General features: G+C 39.6%; 1 long non-coding RNA gene across 1 annotated transcript in view; it reads right to left on the bottom strand.

Annotated features, from left to right (window-relative positions):
• The window catches only part of LOC117937749, a 19,362-nt gene extending 12,425 nt beyond the window's left edge, over positions 1-6,937 (bottom strand). The window contains exon 1 of the long non-coding RNA XR_004655233.1: positions 6,820-6,937. This is a non-coding gene — a long non-coding RNA (uncharacterized LOC117937749). The remainder of the gene's footprint in view (positions 1-6,819) is intronic.
• Between the last annotated feature and the right edge of the window lie 490 nt (positions 6,938-7,427).

Genomic DNA, 7,427 nt, shown 5'->3' with positions numbered 1-7,427 from the left:
GGGCTCAGCTCCCCTTAATAAGACATAGGCTCCCCTGAAAAGGTGATTAGTGAAATTTTGGGGGGTCTCTAAAAATACTGACAATGTTTCATTTAGACATGCAATGTCAGTTTTATGCAATATGATCATTTTGGATTATGATGCGTAAAATTTCAAAACTTATTCACCTTAACTTTAACTGTTGTTCATGTAAAATCTCAAAGACAGCCAGATGCTTTGTTCATAGACTATTAATGGGTGGCTGTTTGCAGTTTGACCGATCAGCTCCTGTCGATAAAGTATAACAGGGTCAATGGACCAACAGATCCCGTTGTTCTGGAAGGAGACCTGTGAAGTCTATTAGAAGCACTTTTCCGGTGATGGCTGAGCGTTACTGCGTAACCTCCAGCTGAGCTTGAAGACGTAGATGTGACGTGGGCAACGTGTCTGAAAGTTGTAAGTCTTCTGGTAGCTGTGCAAGAGAAATCTCAATCATTCCCAATCAGCAGAGACGGAGAGGGTAGGTATATGTTAGGAGATAACAAAGACACAGGCTAATTATTGCTAACTAACATGCTAGTTAACATTAGTAGTTAAACCTGAACAGCGCATGTAATTTGAAACTGTCTATGAGCTTCTCAAGACAATTTTTGTTTTGTCGACTATGCGACAGTCACGTGGTAAAATCATTAGCCTGTTTTTATAAAAACGTCTGCTACGGAGCTATAACATGAGCTACAAGGTAATGGAGCCTTTAATACATTGTCGTGTTTATTTAGAAATAAACCATGGACAAATAGAGTCTTGAAACCCTTCAGATGTAAAGTTATTCGCTGTCAAAGTGACGCCAAAATGAACGTCAGGGGAGCTCTGCTTAGAGAGGAGAGGCTTACCCCCTTGGGTAAATCCTGTATGCTGCGTACACTTGTAGCTGTTATGTATCTTTGTAAATTATTGTAAGTCACAAGAGCAGCCATTTTCCCCTGTTGCCATGGGAATGTTATGAAGTGACGTAATTACGTGACAAGATAAAAAGTCTCTTTTTCATCAAACCAGAGTTTTTGTAAGTTCCCGCAATTTCATTGCATAAAATTGCATAAATATCGTGCAGGACTTTTGCTCACAACAATCACATAAAACTCGAAAGGACTGTTAAATAAATCAAAAATAGAATAATTATTACTTGACTATACATAGACACTTGTAAAAGACTCAAAGAAAAGTTTAAGTTCAAGTTGAAAAATGCATAGAATAGGATCAGTTGAAACTAAAAAGATCATATGAATTCATTTTTTTAGATAAAACAATTTCATGTACGCTGTTAACAAACTGCTCCAAACAGCTTCACAGGGCGGGCCTTTCCTAGAAGTTACCTGGGTTCCATGAAAACGCGCTTCTGACTGGCTAGTAGTCCTTACCTAGGTACTGCGAATGTGTGACTCCCTACAAAGATGGAACAGAAGTGAGATGCCTCACTCTGTAGCTAAAACAGAGAGCTCAACACACAGGGGGAAAAGAGGAGCTGCAGCAATGTGAAGTACAACAAAAAAATTGTATTTTTTGACAGTTACCCACGTAAACTGGGTAACTGTCAAAAAATACTGGGTATTCTGTTACAACCCCACAATTATAGACCTGAAAATGAGCATACTATGAGCACTTTAAGTTTTAAATCTCGCTTTCTCTCGGTTTACAGTTTATTTTAATTGTAAATCAGCAGCAGCTTTAGGTTACTCCGGGCCAGCGCAACAAGTCATAATTACAGCGTTGATATATAATCACCTTATAAAGTCGATAAGGTAAACTTGTTAGCAGACTATTGCCTATTTACAAATTCAGCATTTATTTGTAATCATGTTTCGTGTCCTACTGATGCTTGTTGTCCAATAACCCAAGTGGTCTGAGAGAAAACCAGACTCCTGCACCTCCTCGGGTTCCTGAACCATCCTTTTTTTGATAGTTTTATTAAACAAAAACAAATTACAACATTACACATTACGGCTCAAATCTTTTTATCTTCAGCTCCTACTACGTGAGCCCAGTCTCTGTGTAACGTAGTTTCCTGTGTGTTTCCACAAAGTTAGAAGTTATTTAGATAAGAAAAATACTACAGAAAGTACTAATACCATATTGTGAAGAAATACTCAGTTACAAGTAAAAGTCCTGCATTGAAAGTGTCACTTAAGTAAATCCAGAAGATTAACTTAAAGTATTAAAAGTAAAAGTACTCTTTGCGGACAACCCCATTTTAGAAAGTGTAAACAATCCATCAGTTCTGTCAATCAACTACGTCTTTAATCAGCTGTATGAAGTTAGGTAGTTTAATTTATAACTGAGCATTGTATTTAATAAACTACATGTGTTTTGCGTGCAAACATCTGAACGTGTGAAGTAACTAAAGCTGTCAGATGAATGTAGTGGAGTAAAAAGTAGAATATTTCTCTGAGTAGAAGTAGAAAGTGGCATGAAAAACAAAGACAAGTAAAGTACAAATACCTCAACATTTGTACTTAAGTAAATTTAATTTGTTGTATGATCAGATCTTACTAGTAGCATGCTGCGTGCTGATTGGCTCACTGACACTGATGAGATTTACTCCTTAATTATTATTGAAATTGGGTCTTGAATGACGAGGCATTTTTCAATGCTTGATTCTTTAGAGGCAATTTGGTTGGTGGCCAAAAAGTATTGAATTGGACGACACTGTCCACATTGCACGTAGTCAGGTGATCCATTGTTTCTAGAAAACGTAGCGTCATGTGAAGATTAGTGCAGCTTTAAAGTTTGTGAAATCTTGAGTTAAACTTGAGTCGTTAAGCTCGTCGATGAAGGAGTGAGGGGGAGGCAGGTTTACAGGTTGGGAGGGGCGCTGGGGTGACGGAGAGATGTGTGGGTGCCCTCCTGGCTCGCCTCAATCCCTGCGTCCCTTTACTCATCCGATCTGGGGGCAGCATCGAGAGAGAGAGAAAGAGAAAGCTGATGTGGAGACCCCTGGGGAGAGATTAGCGCTGACAGCACAACAAAGAAGAATTATGCCAGCGGCTCTCAGCTCTTCGACAAATTCAAATGTAATGTATGGCTTTAACTGCGCCAAGGAGGATCAACATAATATATGATCGACCCACTTTGCGGTGCGCTCCGCTGGCAGTGATGTAAAAGCGATTTATGCCCGTAAAAAATGTGCAGGCTAATTAAGTAAGACGTTGGCATGAGAGCAAATCCAATGAGCTTATGAGAGAGCTGGCAAAGTAGTCGGGCTCTGCCTCTGAAAGGTCTACCTGCGGTGAGAGCAAAGAAAACTTCTACTTGACTTTGGATCAAAAATATTCGCGATTAGGAATTGTCTGACCAGATAAACACAGCTGATATCTGATATCTATCTACATCCATGTCGGGAGAGGGGGGGCTCTGTAATTACATGGGACCTTTTCCTCCAATCAGACAGCTGTGTTGAAAAGAATGTGAAGGAAATGTCCTAATTACAGCCTCAGTGGAGAAATGGCTCCACCAGGGGAATACATGCGCTGTTAGCTAACACCTTCTGGAGCCAACAGTGTTAATGAGACAGAGAAAGACAGAGGAAAACAGACAGACCCCCCCCCTCCCTTTTATATTAATCAGAGCACCTAGATCTTCCTGTCTGACTGTCAGTTCTTATCATGGCCAACTTCAACAACCTAAGGACCATGGTACTCCAATTCCTGGAACACGCTTGTCCATATCAACGTTTCCTTTCGGGAATTGTTCAATTCAATTTAAATTAACTTATAGTATCAAATCCTAACAGATATCTCAAGACACTTTACAGAAGACCCAACAATTTCCCATGAGCAAGCATGTGCTGCAGTGGCGAAGAAAAGCTTCCTTTAAGGCAGAAACAGATACGGATGGTAGGACGGATGGTAGGACGGGTGTTCCTCATTTTTGGCCAGATGTCTGTCACCTTCAACTTCCTTCGTTTTAAACTCCAATCTGAGGTTTCTCTTGAATGGCTAACCCAAAGCGATCGGGATTGGTTTAAAGAAATGGCAATAAACCAGAGCAAGTTGTTCTCCCTTCCCGGAATGTTGTGGACTAGGAAGACCTTTCTCCGCAGCGCTGTGGAGGAAGGTGTGGCAATGCGAGACCAGGAAAAAAGTAGACATGTTAATAATCCAACCTGGAGAAGAGGTTACAACCACCAGTTGACTAAGCCAAAGAAGAAAATTTACCTTTTCTTTTTAGGAGTGATCAGTTGATTGAAGTCCCTCTCCACCTCTGGATACCTGCAACATGGCACTATTGTCTTTTTGTTCTCACTCTATCTACAGTTAATTTCCCCAGACCCCTATTGCAGCTGCCTCAGGTAGACCTCAGAGAGGTGTAACATGGGGCCTCATCTCAATTCTCCTACACGCCCTCCTTTGCAAACAACTAACCAATCACAGCAGAAAACAACAGCACAGAAGAGGTTGTCAGATGTTCTCTAGCAGGTGAAGAAAAGGACACTAACTCAGACTATAGAGGAGTGTGTCTGATTGAACAGCAGCTGTAACTGTCCATGGGTAAATAAATAGATATTCTGGAGAGGGGCCATTATCTGTCATGGTGCGAACCATACAGTCTTGCCTTGTATTTATTGCCTACTTAATGGATTTGATTGTATTACTGAAGGTAAGGAGGGTGGGGAAAAAATCCATTGCCAGCAACAAGGTACTTTCAGCATCCTGCAATTACCTTATGTAAATCCCGGCCTGGAATTTTGATCCACTGCTATTTAAAATGCATTGAATTTCCATGGAAAATGATCCAGTCCTGCCGACTGAAGCTCATTAATAACAACGATGAGTCGGGCTGACATTTGAAATACTTACACGCTTACTTAGCATTGCCATGCATGCGAGAACACAGCCCAGTCTGCCATTGCGCTGCAGCTATGACAGCACATTTGGAAAAAGGATGGCTTTGAATTAAAGTGCGCTGGCAAATGAGTTATTTCTCCAACTGGAACAGGTTCTTCTTCTAGCGCATGATGTTATACGTGTAAGTGCTCACGCTATCTTTGATCATGCAGAGAGGAGAGCAGGAAGTCTGACAGGCTTCTACTTTGTACATGTTTGCAGAAACATCCTGATTACCCTGAAATCCAGCATTATATTAACATGACTAGCACAAGGTAATAGATATGATATTGTTACAGTTGGTTTTAAAGGAGCAGTTCACACAAATAATAAAATAACATTTTCTCACTTACCTCTAACGGTTTGCAGCCATGAAAATAGTTTTGGTTTAAGTGTTAGGGGGTTTTGAGAGGCCTGTTCCTGAGATACCTACTTTTACCCCAAAACAATGGAGGTAAATGGAATAAAATTTGTAGCGCCCACAGTTTGTAAGCATTTAAAGGGCCACTCCATTAATTGTACTCACGGAGATCAGTTACCTTGACATGCCTGTTAAAACAGTTGTATAGGGGTTTTGGGTTCAGTTACTGAGAGGATGACAGCCTAATTATCAAGCTCCCCGAAGGTTTTGTGAAATAATGTCCCAAAGCTTAAATGCCAACTATTAATTAGCATTTCAGGATATTTGTATTTAGTGATTATACTAAGTTAACAGCTTTAATGTTAAAAAAAAATATATATATATACCCCATGGCTGCATTTTGTTGCTAATAAGTTAGCATCCCATTGAGTGATTGAGTTTGACGTCACTTTAACAGTGAATAACTTCACATCTGAAGTGTTTAAAGACTCCATTTAACCATTGTTTATTTCTAAAGAAACATGACAATATATACTATATAGTATAAAGTGTGCCATTATCTTGTAGTTCACGTTATGGCTCTGTAGCATGTGTTTTTGTAAAAAAAAAAGGTGCTAACAATTTAATTACTAATGTTAACTAGCATTTTAGTTAGCAGTAATTAGCGTATGCCTGTGTTATCTCCTAACTCAAATTTTTGGTCTCGACAGAGTCCGGCTGTCTTTATTATGTTCATGATAATATTGGAGGCCTAGCTTACTAGCGCTAGGTAAATATTACGGCTGCCTTTGGAGTTTCCTATATCTGCGTCCGCGTTGTCAACATGAGACCTGTGGCGTTAGTTTGAGCCATCATTGTATTACATGTAATAAGCTTTGCGCCTACGAGATGGGTGGGTTTTTGTTACGTTATAAAAAAGCTAACTGGCTATAGTTAGCCCGTTTGTATGCTAGCGGACATTAGCTAACGTTACCGAGCCGTGTGTGTGTGTGTGTGTTAGTTAACAAACATATGTTAAATTACACACTGTTGCTTGTTGGTTAACCAAACTTTGTTTTCTGAAAATACATGTATTTCCTATTAACCCACGTCCAAATAACAATAGAATACAATATTTTTTAGGGAAGCCATAAACGTACCATAGGGCTACACTCTGTAATACTGGTCACTTCATTTCTACACTACATCTGGAGTGAAGCTATGTAGTCATTTAGTTGCTCAAATGCTCAGTACTAGTACTATTCTAGTAGTATGAGTTCTAATGCTCAATACTAGTACTACTGTAGCAGTATTGTCTATGTAGCTATTATGATTTATCAACATATGATATCAAGGGGAATGGCTATGCTCATAAATCCTGGGTGTTCTGACACTGTTTTTGCTTTTATATTATTATTAACAAATAATCCAAATTAATTGTCTTGATACTGTCATGCATAAGACCTTTTTTTCTGTCCTGGACTCGGTCTTGACTCTAACTCGAACCTCTCTGGACTTGGTCTTGACTTGGACTCGACTAGTCCTGGTCTTGGACTTGTCTTGGACTGGACAAAGGGGGTCTTGACTACAGCCCTAGCTGGAGCTTCTGCATCATAATACATCACCAATAAAGCCTTCTAAACCAAATACTACACAACTGGACATGTTCCAGCAGTAAAGGGACCCAAAATTGGGGAGAAATTGGCGGTAAAGATTACATATTTTACCGTTGTTAGCATGTAGCTACTGTAGTTAGCACTGGACACTAATTGAATATAGCAGCACATTTTATGGTAAAAAATAGGCAGATAAAGGCTTTTTTAACCCAAATTACTACATATACGGTAATGTTTCAGTCGTAATATGACCCTGGGAAGAATTTAACAACACGTCCAGCCTAGGTGACATTTTACTGTCGTTACCATGTAGCTACATGCAACAATGGAAGAACAGTTGGAAATCTGAACGTTTTAGCTCATGGGGATTTCTCTAAAATACGTTCTTACCTCCTCCTACCTCATTATTTGGCAATGTTTAACATGAAAATCCAACATAACATTGCATATACTGCAGAAACTACGGAAAAGCCCCTGTCCACTTTAAATCTGACCAACCCCAGTGATCCCTTAGCCTACTAAATAATGACAAAGGGGCAGAGATGGGAAGTAACGAAGTACAAATACTTCGTTACTGTACTCAAGTAGATTTTTCTGATATTTCTACTTTAC

Source organism: Etheostoma cragini, chromosome 22 (genome assembly GCF_013103735.1).
Source record: "Etheostoma cragini isolate CJK2018 chromosome 22, CSU_Ecrag_1.0, whole genome shotgun sequence".
In the NCBI taxonomy this organism is placed as follows: Eukaryota; Metazoa; Chordata; class Actinopteri; order Perciformes; family Percidae; genus Etheostoma; species Etheostoma cragini.
The sequence above is the reverse complement of the archived record's forward strand: the minus strand, read 5'-3'. Positions and strand labels throughout refer to the sequence as shown.